The sequence below is a fragment of the Coffea arabica genome, chromosome 5c (genome assembly GCF_036785885.1).
Source record: "Coffea arabica cultivar ET-39 chromosome 5c, Coffea Arabica ET-39 HiFi, whole genome shotgun sequence".
In the NCBI taxonomy this organism is placed as follows: domain Eukaryota; kingdom Viridiplantae; phylum Streptophyta; class Magnoliopsida; order Gentianales; family Rubiaceae; genus Coffea; species Coffea arabica.
In genome coordinates this window covers 12,648,904-12,670,163 of record NC_092319.1, presented here as the reverse complement: position 1 = coordinate 12,670,163, position 21,260 = coordinate 12,648,904, and the positions used below count along the sequence as shown (strand labels likewise).

The 21,260-nt window shown below is 39.5% G+C and overlaps 3 long non-coding RNA genes across 3 annotated transcripts; all 3 read left to right on the top strand.

Moving 5' to 3' along the window:
- The first annotated feature begins 1,552 nt into the window (after positions 1 to 1,552).
- LOC140007444 (uncharacterized) lies at positions 1,553 to 4,092 on the top strand. Its single transcript, XR_011814757.1, has 3 exons — positions 1,553 to 1,740; positions 3,100 to 3,160; positions 3,885 to 4,092. It is a non-coding gene; the product is annotated as an uncharacterized lncRNA (long non-coding RNA).
- A 2,874-nt stretch (positions 4,093 to 6,966) lies between these two features.
- On the top strand, positions 6,967 to 9,513 carry LOC140007443 (uncharacterized). The gene is made up of 3 exons (XR_011814756.1): positions 6,967 to 7,161; positions 8,521 to 8,581; positions 9,306 to 9,513. It is a non-coding gene; the product is annotated as an uncharacterized lncRNA (long non-coding RNA).
- A 2,880-nt stretch (positions 9,514 to 12,393) lies between these two features.
- Positions 12,394 to 14,825, top strand: LOC140007442 (uncharacterized). Its single transcript, XR_011814755.1, has 3 exons — positions 12,394 to 12,582; positions 13,942 to 14,002; positions 14,727 to 14,825. It is a non-coding gene; the product is annotated as an uncharacterized lncRNA (long non-coding RNA).
- The last annotated feature ends 6,435 nt before the right edge of the window (positions 14,826 to 21,260 follow it).

Genomic DNA, 21,260 nt, shown 5'->3' with positions numbered 1-21,260 from the left:
AAGAAGAAAAACCTCTCTCAATTCCTTGCTCTAATCTTGCCCAAATCAACAACTTAACCGTTTAATCTTGAACTTACTCCATAAAACCTCTCCTATTAGTGTTAGTAAGTTGTTTAGTGAAGCTTTTTGGAAGAGTTAAGGTGACCAACATCTTCCTCTCTCTTGTTTCTTGGTAAGTGAGGCTTGAACCACCCTACTACACCTAATGATGCTTATGTTATGCTTATTGGTGATTCAAGTGTTGAAATTTCTGGTTTTTATCTTGGTTTGGAGTGATTTGGTGAAGTTTTCTATTTTATGATGATTTTTCTGGTTTAATTGGATTATGATGGTGTGGTTGTTTATGATGATTGGAAATGGTATATAATGATTCTAGAGGGTGGAAAAAGTGGAAGATTTCAAGTAATTTCTGTTTTGGAAGAAATCTGGAAAAATTAGGGTTCCTGGTTCTTCATTCTGTCCGAAAATTTTGGTCATAGATAGAGGCCGAATTTGACTTTGCTCAAAACATGAAAGTTGTAGGTATTGATGTGATTGAGATGCCTGAAAAATTTCAGGTCATTTAGATTAATGTAGAATGAGTTATGACGAAATTACTGTAGCTGTTCTGCTTTGGACAGAATGCGAAAACTGCGATAGTAATTGGCCATTTTGACTGGTTTTGGTTTGGATTTTGAAGTTGGTGTCTTCTGATGAAATGTATCAGGATGTCTTAGCTAACATATGCCTTTGGAATTTCGGCATTTTGACTTATATAGACTAAGTTATAGTAATTACAGTTTTGTGTGATTTGCAAACCTGTTTTGGTAATTCTGGTATAGTATTTGGCATTTTCGACCTAGTTACACTCGAAACTGGATTGAGTGGCCTTCTTCAACATTGTAGCCTCTTAGGTCTTGAATTTACTTGTAAAATTTCAGGTCAAACGGATTAGTATATCCTGAGTTATGGACAAAACCATCAGGCCTGTTTTAGACGTTCGTTTGTGTACGTATTGAATTTCAGTTTCTATCCGTGGGTTTTTCCGTATTGATCCCATTCGATCTGGGTGTCGACTCCTTCATAAGAAATTTAGATCTTGGTCTCAGCTTCGAAACAGTATTAGGGTTTTGTGATTTTTCCGCCGGATGAATTTTCGGTACTGGCCAAGGATCAATTTGATGATTAAAAGTGACTTTTAAGTGAGAAATAATATGTGAGTAGTAGCAATGAGGTAAGGTTAGTGAATGGAAAGTAAAAACTCTAGTACGGGTGTTTTTAAGAAAAACGGCGCGAACCGGCGGGTCCCGCGCATTACCGATTGAACGCACCGCTTGACCACCATTTTTGCTTACCAAACAAATTTATTGAACTTGAACAAAATATCTTCCCCCTCATGATTATAGCTTGACCGAAATTGTGGCTCAAATACAAGGAAAGAAAGAGAAAAATTTTGTGGACAAGAATAGGCCAAGTGTTGGCCAAAAATTGTGGACACAATTACCCTTAACCTCTTACTTCCATATAAGACAAACCAAGCCTCATCTTCCTCCATATTTCTGCATAAGAACCGAGAGAGAGAGAGGGGAGGAACAACAAGAAGAAAAAAAAAACTCCTTCATTTCATCTTCAATCCAACAACTTAGGGAGAAATCAAACAAAATAAACCGATTAAACTTGTTCTTGAGTGACTAGCTAGTGAGTTGTGGTGTGATTCTTGAAGGGGAGAGCTTGTGCTACTCTTGGTGACTTTTATTCAAGGTAAGAGAGTTTATCTCTCCAAGTTTTACTTCTAATCTTGTTATATTAAGCCTAGTAACTTGATTTTATGGTGAGATTATGGATGATGAGCATGTTTTAGTAGTTTTCCCCAATTTATTTGATGAACTAGGGTTCCTGATTTTCTGCTCAAGTTGATGTATGATGCATGAATGTTGCAATTAAAGTTATATAAGGTTGTTTAGTGGTGATTGGAACCAGAAATTTGAGGAAACTACACTTAGAGCTAAAAATTCCAGATTTCTGGAAAATTTCCCAAGCATTCTGTCCGAAATTGTATCTGTATGTTAGAGGCCGAATTGGCCTTTGGTCAAAGAAGGAAAGTTGTATAGAATGGTGTTTTATAGGTGCCTACAAAATTTCAGCTCAATCGGAGCAACGCAGAACGTGAAAAGTCCAAAATACCCCTACTGCTTTAAGAATTTCCCAGTAGTCCGTTTCTTCAGTTCAGTCCAGTTTATCACGATTTTTGACCAGGATCCATTCTGATTTAGCTCTGGACCAAAACATGAAAGTTGTAGTGCTCTGAAGTAGCTTTAAAATACCTCTAAGAACACCTGATTCGGACTTGTGTACACTGAGTTATGTCCATTACAGTGTTCTGCATTTAAACAGCCGGTGAATTGATTTCTGGTTTGGTAATTGGAGAATTTGACCAATTTACATTAGAAACTGGACTAAGTGACCTTCATGAACATTGTAGCTCTGTGTCTTAGCTTCGAAACGGCATAGGTTACGCCTCAATCCGATAAGCGTAGCCTCGGATATGTTATTTCCGCATTTGTACGTCAAATCTGTTTTGTGCCACATTGAACTTCTGTACTTGCTACTGTTGTGAATCTTATTATTATGATATTGTGAGCCTATGGAACGGCTCTTGACATGAATGGCTGAGATGTATAATGTTGGGTTGTGTTTGAGAAAAACAATGAAGCCTAAAAGGCTGGAAAATTAGGTAAACACAAAGGGCATGCTGCCCAAATTTACGCTCGAAAACTAGAGAACTACTTGCAACTTGAGTAAGGGTTAAGAGTGATTACTGCTTGAACCATCTAGGGTACTTGAGTATTCTTGTTCCGAGGTATATAAGGAAGGACTTGGCCGAGCTTGTACCCTTGAGAAATGAAATAATGACTATTTGGAATATGTTTCTCTTGTACTTTCGACTCGCATGGCATTTTCAAGTATAAATGTTACAAAGTTTTACCGTTTAAAAAAAGTGAGCAAGTGTTTCACGACTACTATCCGAGTGAATTTCAAATTCTTGATTTTATTGAACGAAACGTCTAAGTTTCGAACTCTAGTCATGTTTCAAAGTTCTCAAACTGAGTTTTATCGCAGATTTGGACTCCGAACTCGGAATATAACCTGAAAGTGACCAGTAAAGGCACTATATCTTTTGGTGAGTGCTTTCAAATACTGAATTGAACTTGATACTTGTACTTGATACGTGCCAATATGATTACATGCCACATGCGTGAATTGTTAGGGCAAGAGTGTACTTTATCGCACTTGCCCTTACGTGATATACTTGTTTATTGTTGCAATTGACTTGATATACTTGTTTATGATGCGCGCACTTCCTGGAATTCCAGAAACCCTGTGGCGAGTTACTCTAGTCGAGCCGGCAAGGGCTTGGTCGATTGGGTAACGAACCCTGGGTCTCTTGTATTGTCGAGTGGAGTGATATCTCCTCGACTAATCGGTATACTCGAGTATTACCACCCGTGTTCTTGAGGATTTTGGGCCCAGCTGGGGGTTGAACGGTGGACGGAGAGTCGTTTAAGTGGTGTTCTACTGGATCGGTTTCTTTACTTGAAAGTTGACGGAGTGTCAACTACTACGTGATCAAGCTCCTGATGATGAATGGAAGTTGGCTCCTGAGAGCTATCCGTATCCTTATGCTTGAAATGATTATTGTTTATTGGATGATTGTTTCTTATGAAAATTTTTTATACTCGCTCATTTTGAGATTGCTACTTGAAGTGTTATTGCTCACTTTTATGAACTCTTCATGCTCGTTACCTTGCTAAATCGAAAACTTGTATTTATAAATAATGGTCAATTTGCTATTTGGAACCTCACTGGGCTTTTAGCTCATACCACGTTATTTGTTCTCCTTACAGGGGGTACGAGCGAGGCATAAGAGATGTAAAGGCTAGCGTAGTCTAGTTACTTTAGACTGTGTTTTGAATTTTGGTTTTGTACTCGCGCTATTCCTCGAATGGAACATTTGTACTTGGATTGTATATATTTTGAACTAGTTTAAGTATATCAAGACTTTGTACTTTGGTTTCTATCAATGTAAATTATAAGCTGGGATTGCGGATATTATTAATGGTGCTTGGGGTGTGTGCACATGATTTTAGTGAGTGAGTCCTGGCGAGAGCTGGGCAGGCGGTCCGCCAAACCCTCTGGTACGCCTTAGGGGGAGGTGGGGTCGTCACAGATGGTATCAGAGCTCCTTTTGAGCTCGTGCCGGGAGAAGGTTCTCGGACTGTGGGAATTGACTTGTTAAGTATGGAACAATTGTCTATTGTTGGGGACCTTAGATATGTATGTTGGGTAGGAATCTCTAATACGGGTGATTTGCTCTTGAGCCTGGCCAGCTTGAGTGGTGAATTATCATATTTTTGGATTCTTGTCCCCGAATACCAATGAGTGACACCTTTACGATAAGTTAAGATCTCGCGTAATATTGGGATAAGTTTGGATTGCGAAAGCAAAGGCACAGGGAATGCGAATAGTCTGGACTTGAAAAATATTGAAGATATTCATGGGATTTGGGATCCTTCTTATTCACGTGTTTAGAGCCTTGATTAAGTGTAGTGCCTGAGCGATACCTAGGGTTAATGCTCTATAAGTTATGTGACTTGTTTTGATCGAATGTGTTGTATTGCCTTGTTTTATGATTTAGAGGGGTTTATGACTTGCAATATTCTGTTTTATGTTGTTTATATTTCTATAGTTACTTAGTAGTTATATTCTATCATTAATTAGTTGGTTATATTGTTAAAGTGGGTTAGCTGCGAAACATGGAGGATAAAAGAAGTCGAACCAAGAAAACTAACCGAGAACGCGGTTCTAGGCGAGGCCGTGAAGGTGAACAAGCACAGGAACCGGTGCCAGAACCGAGAGAGGAGAGGGAGGCAGCGGTTGAGCAGCAACCTGAACCCCAGACTGCCGGGGGAGATCAGGTGGCCACTGCCATCCAACAGATGACTAATATTTTGACTCGGTTGGTGGAGCAACAGGGTCAAGGTTCTGTAAATCAACCTAGAGACCCTGATTCGGGGCAAGATAGAGCCTTGGAGAGATTCCAGAAGTTCTCCCCACCCAAGTTTTTAGGAGGGCCAGACCCGTATGAGGCTGAGAAATGGCTGGAGGCCATGATAAATATCTTTGCTGCCCTAAACTATACTGAGGAGAGACAAGTCCAATTTGCTGTATTTCAGTTTGAGGGGCCAGCTAGGGCTTGGTGGAATGTAGTGAGGGCCAAGTGGGAGAGAGAGGGAACTGCCTGGACTTGGCTAAACTTTGTACGGGACTTCAACGAAAAATACCTTCCACCCATCGTCCAGGAGAAGAGAGAGGACGAATTCATTAAACTCCGTCAGGGGCTGATGAGTGTAACTGAGTATGAGACCCAGTTTACCAAATTGTCTAAATTCGCTCCCGAATTGATTGCCACGGAACCAAGGAAAGTACGAAGGTTTATACAAGGGTTAAATGTGGAATTACAAGAAGCCTTAGCGGCGGTCCAAATTAATACATTCACAGAGGTTCTGGAGAAAGCCTTGAGGATAGAGACTGCTAGGGCACAAGTGAGAGCTTTCCATGCAAAAAGGAGAGGTGCGCCTGGTGGAAGTCAAAGGCAAGGACAACGTGATTTAGATATGCCACCTTCTAAGATAGGTCGAGAAGATGGTAGTGAGAAAATTTCAAGGACGTCTAAGGAAAGTACTCCAAGAGGAGCTTCGCGTGGCTGGGGTCAAGCAAGAGGTGCCTCACAAGGAGGTCAGACCTCAACCCCTCAAGTACCTTGCGGGTACTGTGGGAAGGCCAATCACGTGGAGAGTGATTGTTGGCGAAAGGCGGGAAAATGTTTATGGTGTGGTAGCACCGAACACCAGCTTGCAACCTGTCCCCGTAGATCACGCCTAAACCCTGAACAAGCAAGTGTAGGAGGGACTAAGCCAAGAGTGCCAGCTAGAGCGTATGCCTTGAACCAACAGGCAGTACCTGAACCAACAGAGATAGTAGAAGGTACGATTCGTGATTTCTATTGTTTCCCTAAGTTTTGGCTATAGTGAGACCTGGGAGCCGGAAATGAATATATAAGGGAAATACCCTACGTTATTCGAAGTGCATGTATGAATTTCGAGGACGAAATTCTTTTAAGGAGGGGAGGTTGTAACATCCCGAATATTAGGAGGTTGTTTGTGAAGAAAATATTAAAGTGTATTTCTTTGGGTTTGATTTAAAACCTAATTTTGTTTTAAAAAAAAAGACTAGAAACCCTAATATGGTAGCCAAAAACCCTAGTTTACTTGTGACTAACCGGTTTTCCTAAATCTCTCATATTTTAATTGAAACCCTAATTTTAATTACTGGAATTGGAAAATTCCTCACGTCTTCTTAAAAATTTCCTTTTATTTGAAAATTATTATTTATTAAAGCTCTACTATCCAATTGTTCAACTATAAGAGTAAATAAACCTAGAAAATAAGGTTTTACACTTCGGTTTCAAGATTTGAGCAAAATTAGGGTTTTGTGATTTTTCCGCCGGATGAATTTTCGGTACTGGCCAAGGATCAATTTGATGATTAAAAGTGACTTTTAAGTGAGAAATAATATGTGAGTAGTAGCAATGAGGTAAGGTTAGTGAATGGAAAGTAAAAACTCTAGTACGGGTGTTTTTAAGAAAAACGGCGCGAACCGGCGGGTCCCGCGCATTACCGATTGAACGCACCGCTTGACCACCATTTTTGCTTACCAAACAAATTTATTGAACTTGAACAAAATATCTTCCCCCTCATGATTATAGCTTGACCGAAATTGTGGCTCAAATACAAGGAAAGAAAGAGAAAAATTTTGTGGACAAGAATAGGCCAAGTGTTGGCCAAAAATTGTGGACACAATTACCCTTAACCTCTTACTTCCATATAAGACAAACCAAGCCTCATCTTCCTCCATATTTCTGCATAAGAACCGAGAGAGAGAGAGGGGAGGAACAACAAGAAGAAAAAAAAAAACTCCTTCATTTCATCTTCAATCCAACAACTTAGGGAGAAATCAAACAAAATAAACCGATTAAACTTGTTCTTGAGTGACTAGCTAGTGAGTTGTGGTGTGATTCTTGAAGGGGAGAGCTTGTGCTACTCTTGGTGACTTTTATTCAAGGTAAGAGAGTTTATCTCTCCAAGTTTTACTTCTAATCTTGTTATATTAAGCCTAGTAACTTGATTTTATGGTGAGATTATGGATGATGAGCATGTTTTAGTAGTTTTCCCCAATTTATTTGATGAACTAGGGTTCCTGATTTTCTGCTCAAGTTGATGTATGATGCATGAATGTTGCAATTAAAGTTATATAAGGTTGTTTAGTGGTGATTGGAACCAGAAATTTGAGGAAACTACACTTAGAGCTAAAAATTCCAGATTTCTGGAAAATTTCCCAAGCATTCTGTCCGAAATTGTATCTGTATGTTAGAGGCCGAATTGGCCTTTGGTCAAAGAAGGAAAGTTGTATAGAATGGTGTTTTATAGGTGCCTACAAAATTTCAGCTCAATCGGAGCAACGCAGAACGTGAAAAGTCCAAAATACCCCTACTGCTTTAAGAATTTCCCAGTAGTCCGTTTCTTCAGTTCAGTCCAGTTTATCACGATTTTTGACCAGGATCCATTCTGATTTAGCTCTGGACCAAAACATGAAAGTTGTAGTGCTCTGAAGTAGCTTTAAAATACCTCTAAGAACACCTGATTCGGACTTGTGTACACTGAGTTATGTCCATTACAGTGTTCTGCATTTAAACAGCCGGTGAATTGATTTCTGGTTTGGTAATTGGAGAATTTGACCAATTTACATTAGAAACTGGACTAAGTGACCTTCATGAACATTGTAGCTCTGTGTCTTAGCTTCGAAACGGCATAGGTTACGCCTCAATCCGATAAGCGTAGCCTCGGATATGTTATTTCCGCATTTGTACGTCAAATCTGTTTTGTGCCACATTGAACTTCTGTACTTGCTACTGTTGTGAATCTTATTATTATGATATTGTGAGCCTATGGAACGGCTCTTGACATGAATGGCTGAGATGTATAATGTTGGGTTGTGTTTGAGAAAAACAATGAAGCCTAAAAGGCTGGAAAATTAGGTAAACACAAAGGGCATGCTGCCCAAATTTACGCTCGAAAACTAGAGAACTACTTGCAACTTGAGTAAGGGTTAAGAGTGATTACTGCTTGAACCATCTAGGGTACTTGAGTATTCTTGTTCCGAGGTATATAAGGAAGGACTTGGCCGAGCTTGTACCCTTGAGAAATGAAATAATGACTATTTGGAATATGTTTCTCTTGTACTTTCGACTCGCATGGCATTTTCAAGTATAAATGTTACAAAGTTTTACCGTTTAAAAAAAGTGAGCAAGTGTTTCACGACTACTATCCGAGTGAATTTCAAATTCTTGATTTTATTGAACGAAACGTCTAAGTTTCGAACTCTAGTCATGTTTCAAAGTTCTCAAACTGAGTTTTATCGCAGATTTGGACTCCGAACTCGGAATATAACCTGAAAGTGACCAGTAAAGGCACTATATCTTTTGGTGAGTGCTTTCAAATACTGAATTGAACTTGATACTTGTACTTGATACGTGCCAATATGATTACATGCCACATGCGTGAATTGTTAGGGCAAGAGTGTACTTTATCGCACTTGCCCTTACGTGATATACTTGTTTATTGTTGCAATTGACTTGATATACTTGTTTATGATGCGCGCACTTCCTGGAATTCCAGAAACCCTGTGGCGAGTTACTCTAGTCGAGCCGGCAAGGGCTTGGTCGATTGGGTAACGAACCCTGGGTCTCTTGTATTGTCGAGTGGAGTGATATCTCCTCGACTAATCGGTATACTCGAGTATTACCACCCGTGTTCTTGAGGATTTTGGGCCCAGCTGGGGGTTGAACGGTGGACGGAGAGTCGTTTAAGTGGTGTTCTACTGGATCGGTTTCTTTACTTGAAAGTTGACGGAGTGTCAACTACTACGTGATCAAGCTCCTGATGATGAATGGAAGTTGGCTCCTGAGAGCTATCCGTATCCTTATGCTTGAAATGATTATTGTTTATTGGATGATTGTTTCTTATGAAAATTTTTTATACTCGCTCATTTTGAGATTGCTACTTGAAGTGTTATTGCTCACTTTTATGAACTCTTCATGCTCGTTACCTTGCTAAATCGAAAACTTGTATTTATAAATAATGGTCAATTTGCTATTTGGAACCTCACTGGGCTTTTAGCTCATACCACGTTATTTGTTCTCCTTACAGGGGGTACGAGCGAGGCATAAGAGATGTAAAGGCTAGCGTAGTCTAGTTACTTTAGACTGTGTTTTGAATTTTGGTTTTGTACTCGCGCTATTCCTCGAATGGAACATTTGTACTTGGATTGTATATATTTTGAACTAGTTTAAGTATATCAAGACTTTGTACTTTGGTTTCTATCAATGTAAATTATAAGCTGGGATTGCGGATATTATTAATGGTGCTTGGGGTGTGTGCACATGATTTTAGTGAGTGAGTCCTGGCGAGAGCTGGGCAGGCGGTCCGCCAAACCCTCTGGTACGCCTTAGGGGGAGGTGGGGTCGTCACAGATGGTATCAGAGCTCCTTTTGAGCTCGTGCCGGGAGAAGGTTCTCGGACTGTGGGAATTGACTTGTTAAGTATGGAACAATTGTCTATTGTTGGGGACCTTAGATATGTATGTTGGGTAGGAATCTCTAATACGGGTGATTTGCTCTTGAGCCTGGCCAGCTTGAGTGGTGAATTATCATATTTTTGGATTCTTGTCCCCGAATACCAATGAGTGACACCTTTACGATAAGTTAAGATCTCGCGTAATATTGGGATAAGTTTGGATTGCGAAAGCAAAGGCACAGGGAATGCGAATAGTCTGGACTTGAAAAATATTGAAGATATTCATGGGATTTGGGATCCTTCTTATTCACGTGTTTAGAGCCTTGATTAAGTGTAGTGCCTGAGCGATACCTAGGGTTAATGCTCTATAAGTTATGTGACTTGTTTTGATCGAATGTGTTGTATTGCCTTGTTTTATGATTTAGAGGGGTTTATGACTTGCAATATTCTGTTTTATGTTGTTTATATTTCTATAGTTACTTAGTAGTTATATTCTATCATTAATTAGTTGGTTATATTGTTAAAGTGGGTTAGCTGCGAAACATGGAGGATAAAAGAAGTCGAACCAAGAAAACTAACCGAGAACGCGGTTCTAGGCGAGGCCGTGAAGGTGAACAAGCACAGGAACCGGTGCCAGAACCGAGAGAGGAGAGGGAGGCAGCGGTTGAGCAGCAACCTGAACCCCAGACTGCCGGGGGAGATCAGGTGGCCACTGCCATCCAACAGATGACTAATATTTTGACTCGGTTGGTGGAGCAACAGGGTCAAGGTTCTGTAAATCAACCTAGAGACCCTGATTCGGGGCAAGATAGAGCCTTGGAGAGATTCCAGAAGTTCTCCCCACCCAAGTTTTTAGGAGGGCCAGACCCGTATGAGGCTGAGAAATGGCTGGAGGCCATGATAAATATCTTTGCTGCCCTAAACTATACTGAGGAGAGACAAGTCCAATTTGCTGTATTTCAGTTTGAGGGGCCAGCTAGGGCTTGGTGGAATGTAGTGAGGGCCAAGTGGGAGAGAGAGGGAACTGCCTGGACTTGGCTAAACTTTGTACGGGACTTCAACGAAAAATACCTTCCACCCATCGTCCAGGAGAAGAGAGAGGACGAATTCATTAAACTCCGTCAGGGGCTGATGAGTGTAACTGAGTATGAGACCCAGTTTACCAAATTGTCTAAATTCGCTCCCGAATTGATTGCCACGGAACCAAGGAAAGTACGAAGGTTTATACAAGGGTTAAATGTGGAATTACAAGAAGCCTTAGCGGCGGTCCAAATTAATACATTCACAGAGGTTCTGGAGAAAGCCTTGAGGATAGAGACTGCTAGGGCACAAGTGAGAGCTTTCCATGCAAAAAGGAGAGGTGCGCCTGGTGGAAGTCAAAGGCAAGGACAACGTGATTTAGATATGCCACCTTCTAAGATAGGTCGAGAAGATGGTAGTGAGAAAATTTCAAGGACGTCTAAGGAAAGTACTCCAAGAGGAGCTTCGCGTGGCTGGGGTCAAGCAAGAGGTGCCTCACAAGGAGGTCAGACCTCAACCCCTCAAGTACCTTGCGGGTACTGTGGGAAGGCCAATCACGTGGAGAGTGATTGTTGGCGAAAGGCGGGAAAATGTTTATGGTGTGGTAGCACCGAACACCAGCTTGCAACCTGTCCCCGTAGATCACGCCTAAACCCTGAACAAGCAAGTGTAGGAGGGACTAAGCCAAGAGTGCCAGCTAGAGCGTATGCCTTGAACCAACAGGCAGTACCTGAACCAACAGAGATAGTAGAAGGTACGATTCGTGATTTCTATTGTTTCCCTAAGTTTTGGCTATAGTGAGACCTGGGAGCCGGAAATGAATATATAAGGGAAATACCCTACGTTATTCGAAGTGCATGTATGAATTTCGAGGACGAAATTCTTTTAAGGAGGGGAGGTTGTAACATCCCGAATATTAGGAGGTTGTTTGTGAAGAAAATATTAAAGTGTATTTCTTTGGGTTTGATTTAAAACCTAATTTTGTTTTAAAAAAAAAGACTAGAAACCCTAATATGGTAGCCAAAAACCCTAGTTTACTTGTGACTAACCGGTTTTCCTAAATCTCTCATATTTTAATTGAAACCCTAATTTTAATTACTGGAATTGGAAAATTCCTCACGTCTTCTTAAAAATTTCCTTTTATTTGAAAATTATTATTTATTAAAGCTCTACTATCCAATTGTTCAACTATAAGAGTAAATAAACCTAGAAAATAAGGTTTTACACTTCGGTTTCAAGATTTGAGCAAAATTAGGGTTTTGTGATTTTTCCGCCGGATGAATTTTCGGTACTGGCCAAGGATCAATTTGATGATTAAAAGTGACTTTTAAGTGAGAAATAATATGTGAGTAGTAGCAATGAGGTAAGGTTAGTGAATGGAAAGTAAAAACTCTAGTACGGGTGTTTTTAAGAAAAACGGCGCGAACCGGCGGGTCCCGCGCATTACCGATTGAACGCACCGCTTGACCACCATTTTTGCTTACCAAACAAATTTATTGAACTTGAACAAAATATCTTCCCCCTCATGATTATAGCTTGACCGAAATTGTGGCTCAAATACAAGGAAAGAAAGAGAAAAATTTTGTGGACAAGAATAGGCCAAGTGTTGGCCAAAAATTGTGGACACAATTACCCTTAACCTCTTACTTCCATATAAGACAAACCAAGCCTCATCTTCCTCCATATTTCTGCATAAGAACCGAGAGAGAGAGAGGGGAGGAACAACAAGAAGAAAAAAAAAAACTCCTTCATTTCATCTTCAATCCAACAACTTAGGGAGAAATCAAACAAAATAAACCGATTAAACTTGTTCTTGAGTGACTAGCTAGTGAGTTGTGGTGTGATTCTTGAAGGGGAGAGCTTGTGCTACTCTTGGTGACTTTTATTCAAGGTAAGAGAGTTTATCTCTCCAAGTTTTACTTCTAATCTTGTTATATTAAGCCTAGTAACTTGATTTTATGGTGAGATTATGGATGATGAGCATGTTTTAGTAGTTTTCCCCAATTTATTTGATGAACTAGGGTTCCTGATTTTCTGCTCAAGTTGATGTATGATGCATGAATGTTGCAATTAAAGTTATATAAGGTTGTTTAGTGGTGATTGGAACCAGAAATTTGAGGAAACTACACTTAGAGCTAAAAATTCCAGATTTCTGGAAAATTTCCCAAGCATTCTGTCCGAAATTGTATCTGTATGTTAGAGGCCGAATTGGCCTTTGGTCAAAGAAGGAAAGTTGTAGAGAATGGTGTTTTATAGGTGCCTACAAAATTTCAGCTCAATCGGAGCAACGCAGAACGTGAAAAGTCCAAAATACCCCTACTGCTTTAAGAATTTCCCAGTAGTCCGTTTCTTCAGTTCAGTCCAGTTTATCACGATTTTTGACCAGGATCCATTCTGATTTAGCTCTGGACCAAAACATGAAAGTTGTAGTGCTCTGAAGTAGCTTTAAAATACCTCTAAGAACACCTGATTCGGACTTGTGTACACTGAGTTATGTCCATTACAGTGTTCTGCATTTAAACAGCCGGTGAATTGATTTCTGGTTTGGTAATTGGAGAATTTGACCAATTTACATTAGAAACTGGACTAAGTGACCTTCATGAACATTGTAGCTCTGTGTCTTAGCTTCGAAACGGCATAGGTTACGCCTCAATCCGATAAGCGTAGCCTCGGATATGTTATTTCCGCATTTGTACGTCAAATCTGTTTTGTGCCACATTGAACTTCTGTACTTGCTACTGTTGTGAATCTTATTATTATGATATTGTGAGCCTATGGAACGGCTCTTGACATGAATGGCTGAGATGTATAATGTTGGGTTGTGTTTGAGAAAAACAATGAAGCCTAAAAGGCTGGAAAATTAGGTAAACACAAAGGGCATGCTGCCCAAATTTACGCTCGAAAACTAGAGAACTACTTGCAACTTGAGTAAGGGTTAAGAGTGATTACTGCTTGAACCATCTAGGGTACTTGAGTATTCTTGTTCCGAGGTATATAAGGAAGGACTTGGCCGAGCTTGTACCCTTGAGAAATGAAATAATGACTATTTGGAATATGTTTCTCTTGTACTTTCGACTCGCATGGCATTTTCAAGTATAAATGTTACAAAGTTTTACCGTTTAAAAAAAGTGAGCAAGTGTTTCACGACTACTATCCGAGTGAATTTCAAATTCTTGATTTTATTGAACGAAACGTCTAAGTTTCGAACTCTAGTCATGTTTCAAAGTTCTCAAACTGAGTTTTATCGCAGATTTGGACTCCGAACTCGGAATATAACCTGAAAGTGACCAGTAAAGGCACTATATCTTTTGGTGAGTGCTTTCAAATACTGAATTGAACTTGATACTTGTACTTGATACGTGCCAATATGATTACATGCCACATGCGTGAATTGTTAGGGCAAGAGTGTACTTTATCGCACTTGCCCTTACGTGATATACTTGTTTATTGTTGCAATTGACTTGATATACTTGTTTATGATGCGCGCACTTCCTGGAATTCCAGAAACCCTGTGGCGAGTTACTCTAGTCGAGCCGGCAAGGGCTTGGTCGATTGGGTAACGAACCCTGGGTCTCTTGTATTGTCGAGTGGAGTGATATCTCCTCGACTAATCGGTATACTCGAGTATTACCACCCGTGTTCTTGAGGATTTTGGGCCCAGCTGGGGGTTGAACGGTGGACGGAGAGTCGTTTAAGTGGTGTTCTACTGGATCGGTTTCTTTACTTGAAAGTTGACGGAGTGTCAACTACTACGTGATCAAGCTCCTGATGATGAATGGAAGTTGGCTCCTGAGAGCTATCCGTATCCTTATGCTTGAAATGATTATTGTTTATTGGATGATTGTTTCTTATGAAAATTTTTTATACTCGCTCATTTTGAGATTGCTACTTGAAGTGTTATTGCTCACTTTTATGAACTCTTCATGCTCGTTACCTTGCTAAATCGAAAACTTGTATTTATAAATAATGGTCAATTTGCTATTTGGAACCTCACTGGGCTTTTAGCTCATACCACGTTATTTGTTCTCCTTACAGGGGGTACGAGCGAGGCATAAGAGATGTAAAGGCTAGCGTAGTCTAGTTACTTTAGACTGTGTTTTGAATTTTGGTTTTGTACTCGCGCTATTCCTCGAATTTTGTCATTTTGTTATTATTATTATTATTATTTATATGCTGTATTTAAAAAAAAAAAAAAAAAACCAACGCGCAGCATGCAAGCTGCGTTTTTGCCGCAGCTTGCAAGTGAACTTTGGGTAGCTCCTTAGCTGCAAATATATCAGAAAGGGCTGGGGTTTAGGTTTTGGGGTTTGCTCATATAAAAGCCAAGAGAAAGGGGACGGCTGCAAACTGAAGAAAATAACACAGAGAAAAGAAAAACGGCAAAAAAAAGGATCGATACACAGAGGGAAAAAGAAGAAAGGAATCTGGAAAAGGAGGAGGGTTTGGGAGAGCCAGAAATTTAGAGAACGAGAGAGAGAGTGGAGAGTTCTGCAAAGGGGTGGCGGACAGAAAACAAAAGAAGCTAATGGCCAAATCAGGAAGATTGCTGGGCAGAGGGAAAAGAAATCCATTATCGGGCTATTGATGCTTTGCGTTCAGATTGAAGTATTCAGCCGCCAAATCTGAGTTCCAAGTAGCAGTTCCTCCAACGCTAGGCGCTCCTGAGGGTAACTCTCTCTTCATTAGATAGGGTTCGTATGTCTCACCTGGGAATTTTGTGACTTGTCTCAACCATAAGGTGTTGAAGGTAATCCCTTTGCCTTTGATCTCTCACGCAAGTTCAGATTTTTATTGAGTAGGTCAAGGAAAAACCTTGTTGCATCTTGTTCCCTTTGCGTTTTGTTGCATGATGTGTGTCTGAGGTTTGTCCTTGCAAACAAAGTCTGATGTTTGTTTAGGAAGTATAGTTTGGTTTCGAATGGGCTGTGTGGTCCTATTCTTGAAGCAGACATCTGAGATTATGAATTCCTACCCTTGTGTGCCGTTTGTTTTTCATGGTCTTGGCTAGTTATATTTCTATGTTTAGTTGCTTCGATGGGTTTGAGCTTGGTGACCGTGTTTGAATGATAAGGGACTGTATTATGGGTTGTTATTTCAATTTTTGGCCAGCACTGGAACGATGAAGACTGCAGGAAAATATGAGGTTCCGACAAAGCTCATTTCCTACTGTCTCTTTGATTATTGCCGCCTCCCTCTTTGTTGTTGCGTGGGTAGTTGCGGTTTTGGGTTTGCATGCTTAGGGACTGGAATACTTGAATCATGTTCAAATGTTTGATGAAAAAGTAAATTTCAGATTGCTAAGTCACTGTCACACGAATGTTTTGTCCAGAATTTTTCCACCAATTTTTGCCATGTTTTTCTTGTTATTTGGATGACTGAGTCGAGTGTTTTGTTGTTTAGCTTAAAACTATGATTTTGGTTAACATTTTCTACTTGAGCAAAGCTATGTGTTTGAGTTTGAAATCTGATTTCCAAAGCATAGCTAATGGTAACTGAAAAATTGCAGCAAGAACTCTGCGAAAATATTTGGAACTTGCTAGTTTTATTCATTTTTAGATTTCCTTTGTTTGCATGTTTAATTTTGCATTTTGATAAGAATCTAGGGAGTCTGAATGTTGGACATGAATCTCTGTTTCAAATTGTCTTGAGCTGCATGGGTTACTAAATGCCGCAAGTTGCAAGAGCTTGCTAATGAAAATTGCAGGAGTTTGACTGCTGAAAGTTCTCTTGTTGGTGGAATATTTCTCAATTAACTTGTATGAAAAAGCTTCTAAGAATTGCATTGCCATGAGGTGTTTAGTCATGTTTTGTTTAGAGTTAGTTCAAAGTTTGTTAGTTGAAGGTTTGAAATGAAACTTGCGTGTGAAATGGAAGCTGCCAATACATTTTGTTTGAAAGGCAGTAGGCTTCATCTTAAGTTGCAGAAATTTGCAACAAGAAATCTGGTTCTATGGTCACATCTTGGCTTTGTTTCATTGCGCTTTGCATGATTAGTTTTTGGGCATGATGTTGGTCTTAAGGAAGCTAATAAACGTTGCATTTGAAGCCGTGTCCAAGATGTTTGGGTGACTAGTAAAATGTTTGAGTTTGCAGAAAATATAGCAACCAAAAATGAAGAAGCTGTCCGTATGCATGCATGTAAATGTTCAAGAAAATTGCATTAAACCCCCCCAAGTCTCCCCTTGTTCCACCATGACCCAACCAATTGAATGTTTTCTCAATTTGGTCCTTGGTAGTTTTTAATTTTACAACTTCATTGCTTGTTTGCTTCAATTAACTACTATGCTTTGTTTAAATTGCACCTCATGCATGAATTTAAGAGCTTTATGACCATGTGAGCCCGTGTTTGCATGTTTTCTTTAATTTTTCTTAAATAAACTGGTACCTTGACCTTTTTATTGTTTTGAAGCCATTTTTACTTCATTTGATTACCAACTCAAGGGAGGTATAACTTTCTTTTACCTTTTATTTGTCTCTCCTATGTGATCCAATGTGCTAAGTGAATTGCATGACTACTTTGCTTTCTTTACATTTCTTAAATTCCTTTCATTCCTTTCATTTACTTTTGCTTTATTAAGTTTTTTTTCTTTTATGGGGTATGTGTACACCTCTTGGCTTGTAATAGATAGGGCTTTGGCGAGCAGTTTGGTCCATTTTCCCCTTCCCCTTTGTTTTAGTTAGTGAATGTAAAGTTCATTAGCTTGGTTGCATGCTTATGTGTTACGTGCTACTTGCTTTATTAGGTTTTGCATCTAGTCGAGCATGTTAAGTGTTACGTGCTACGTGTTTATGAGTGTTTGGCATGTCTACTAGCTTTCTGTAGTGTAGATGAATGGAATGGATGAATGTACGTTTCCACTAGTCCAACGCTAGTCGGAATTCATAGAATGGGCTAGTCCAACGCTAGACCCTTAGGGATTTCCCCTCGTTAGTACATGTTTGCATGTTCATTACATGTCATGCATTCTTTTTAGTTTTGTCATTTTTTGCATGCCCCCGACTCCCTTTCCCCTCACTTTAGGACTTGCATCTCATGCTAGTTAGGGTACATTTGCCTGAAGAGTCCCCTTCTGATAAGGGAAACGAGCGAGTGTGGCTACTGGATAGCCTTAGCACGCTAGTTTTGCTTTCTAATCAAAGGGAAAATCGAAGTCGAAAAGTTAGTAGTCATTCCCATACCCGACCTGATGCATTCCTTTAGGTTCATTCATTCTCATTTATCACTTACTCATTTTTTTTCCAATTCACATTTCCTCATCACTTTTCCTTTCCTTATTGTTCAATTTGATTTCTACTTCACAAAATTGCACTTAATTACACCTATATGCACTTATCACTATATTTCATACACTTGCACACAAACACTTGGATTTTTCATACAATTTCACACATGCACCTTTTCATACACTTGCACACAAACACTTGGATTTTTCATACAATTTCACACATGCACCTTTTCATACACTTGCACACAAACACTTGGATTTTTCATACAATTTCACACGTTCACCTTTTTATACACTTGCACACTTGCACTTTAGCCATCATTTGCATTAATCGACCTCTATAAGGTTTTCCTTTATTGGCCGCCACAATTCATGTGGTTGGGACCAAAAACCTTACAAGAGACATTTTAGAATTTAGGTTTGCATTTTTTCCTTCTTTTTGCATTCATGTAGTGCATCCAAATGTAATAAATTCTTTGGTTAAAACAAGAAAATCTTTGATTAAATCATGCAACTAGCCTTGGCTAGGTCAAAGGGGTGCCTTGGATTTTATCCTTGCCTTCCCCTTTGTCAAATGTGACTCCCGAACCTTTTTCATTGGTTTACGTAGATTAGGAGTCGTTTAAAAAGGGTTTCTCACTACTTTTTCCTATTTTTCTTTAAAAATACATTTTTTAGGTGACTTGGTACACCTTAACTCATTACCAAGTGGCGACTCCGTATTTAGTTTTAAAAACCCTTTTTAAACTATAATTTTGGGTCAAATCGTCGCATTCTCAAAACCCCATTTAGACCCTTTTTTCTTTTAAATCACGATTCATTTTCCAATCACAAAAATACATTTTTAAACAATTCATTTATTTATCAAAAAATGGGGCGCGACAGTTGGCGACTCCACTGGGGACTTGAAAGTCCGAGCAATCGATTTAGTCAATTCTTTTCTTCTTTTAACCTTTTCATTTATCACATTGGATGTTTAGGATTGCATTTTTCCCTTTTTTTAGGATTTTTGCATTTCGCGTATCAACTCACTTCCTCACACATTCGCCTACGATTGTTTGGATGGATGGATGATTTATTTATGTATGATTTCGCGCTATGCATTGCATTTGGGGGGGGTGTGTGTCACCCTTAGAGCCTTGCGATTGGTTCTCGACCCCTTCCCTCAAAATAGGGAACACTTCATACGTGCACGTTTACTTATTGTTATCCCACTTTATTTTATTTTTTCGTGGGCGTTTCCCACACCGCCTTGTAGGATTAGGATCGATCGCCTTGGGTAGGCGGCTGGTGTGCGAGCGCCCATAGCGCTACCTAAGGGATCACTCGAGCCACCGACCAAGGGCCCTGGGGGTGATGACCCTTCGCCTTTAGGTCTGAAGGCTTGGGAGCCGAAGCCTTATCGAGTCTAGTTGCATTAGTGAGCCCCAGCCTCATGCATCCATGTTAGACTCGCCTAGGGTAGAGTCGACCTTACCCTATTAAGCACATTAGGCACGAGGGAAGGGGTTCTACCCCTTTTACTTGCTTTATTATATTTCTTTTCTAAATTGCTCCCAATGTGTTATGTGTACTATCAATTGCACTAACCATTCTTTTGTTTTCTTGGCTTGCATTCATGTGCCTTAGCAATAAGAGGCCACTTTGGCACTCTTTTAGTGACCTACCCCATTAGATAACTCACATGTTTAAATTTCAGTCATTACACTTAATTTTCAATAAATACATTTCATTTTAGACTTTTTTTCCCCCCCGATTCATTATCTATGTCCTTTAGGCCATATTTGTCACATATTTACATCGCTTTAATAAATGGCATCATGCATAAACCATAGAAAGGGAATGCCACATAGGGAATCCCGTGTTTAGGAATAAACCACCTTGCGTCTCGGATACGTAATCCAACGAGACCTGCACGTTTACATTTTGTACCATCCAAAGGGGTAGTGCACAAGGTAAGGTGGGATCCGATCATTTTCATAGAGTGATCTTTGGAATATGAGCATCTAATAATCACTTTTTGGCCATTTTATCAAAAATTGGTAAAATTCCCTGGCATAAAGGACATTAATTTGAAGAAAATTCACAAATGATTCCTCCTATTGAGACGATAAATAAATTGAGGCCAAAATTTGATTTTTAGAAGGTCATAGACTAATGCACTTCAATAATTTTGAAATAACCAATGGCCGGACAATTCAACCAATCCATTTTGCCGATTCATTCGATAAATCGTTAATTCATTTGACCAATTTACCATTTTTTAGGGTCATTCGGTCAATTTTTGAATAAATCAATTTCATTTGACCAATTTACCCTTTTTAGGGTCGTTTGGTCAATTTTTTGAATAAATCAATTTCATTCATTTCGTTTGACCAATTTACCCTTCTAGGGTCATTGGGTCGATTTTGGAATGAATCAAATTCATTAATTCATTTGACCAATTTACCCTTTTTAGGGTCATCTGGTCGATTTGTGAATAAATCTTCATTTCATTTCATTTGGCCAATTCACCCATTTTTAGGGCAATCTAGTCGATTTTCTGAATAAATCACCAATTTTTCCATTCTTAGGGCGATCTTATCGATTTCGAGTAAATCATTAATTTCGTCCGATTCGTTTGACCAGTTTACCCTTTTAGGGCGATCCGGTCAATTTTGAATAAATTCTCGATTTCATTTGACCAAATCCCTTTTTTAGAATGATTCGGTCAATTTTGAGTAAGCTTTTAAATTTCACTCAATTCATTTGACCCGATTCCCTTTTTAGGGTAATGCGGTCGATTTTAAATAAAATTGTCAATTTCGTTCAACCCATTTGACCAAGTAGGGTTTCAATGACGAATTTCAATTTGGAAACCTAGTCGGTTTTGAGAAAACCATTCATTGCATCCAGACATTTGATCAGTTGGAGTTTTGACCCGTGCTTCACTGAGAAAATTTTATCAAGGAATTCCAATCTCTTCGATAGGAAGTTCGTCAAGGTCAAACCCGTGCGTTTTTGCAAATATCGATCAAAAGTGATCAATCCCTTCGGACGAGGTCCTCTTTTTGACAAAGTGTCTTTCGTCTCTCCAATTGACCAAATTCTTCAAAATTATTTTTCACTCAACGAATTGATCAGATCCATCAGGTATTGTATAGTGCCTACTCTAGCGGATTGCATTTTCATGCTAGGCCTACCCTTGGCACAAAAAGGGTTCCCCCATAGGACATGCATGCTGATTTTGCAGTTTTGCCTACTAACTCTGGGTATTTTTCTTTTGTTTTCCCCCTCCCCTGCATTCATAAAAATGTTTCAATAAGACGAAAATATTCTTCTATATCTGATGCTAATTTTAATC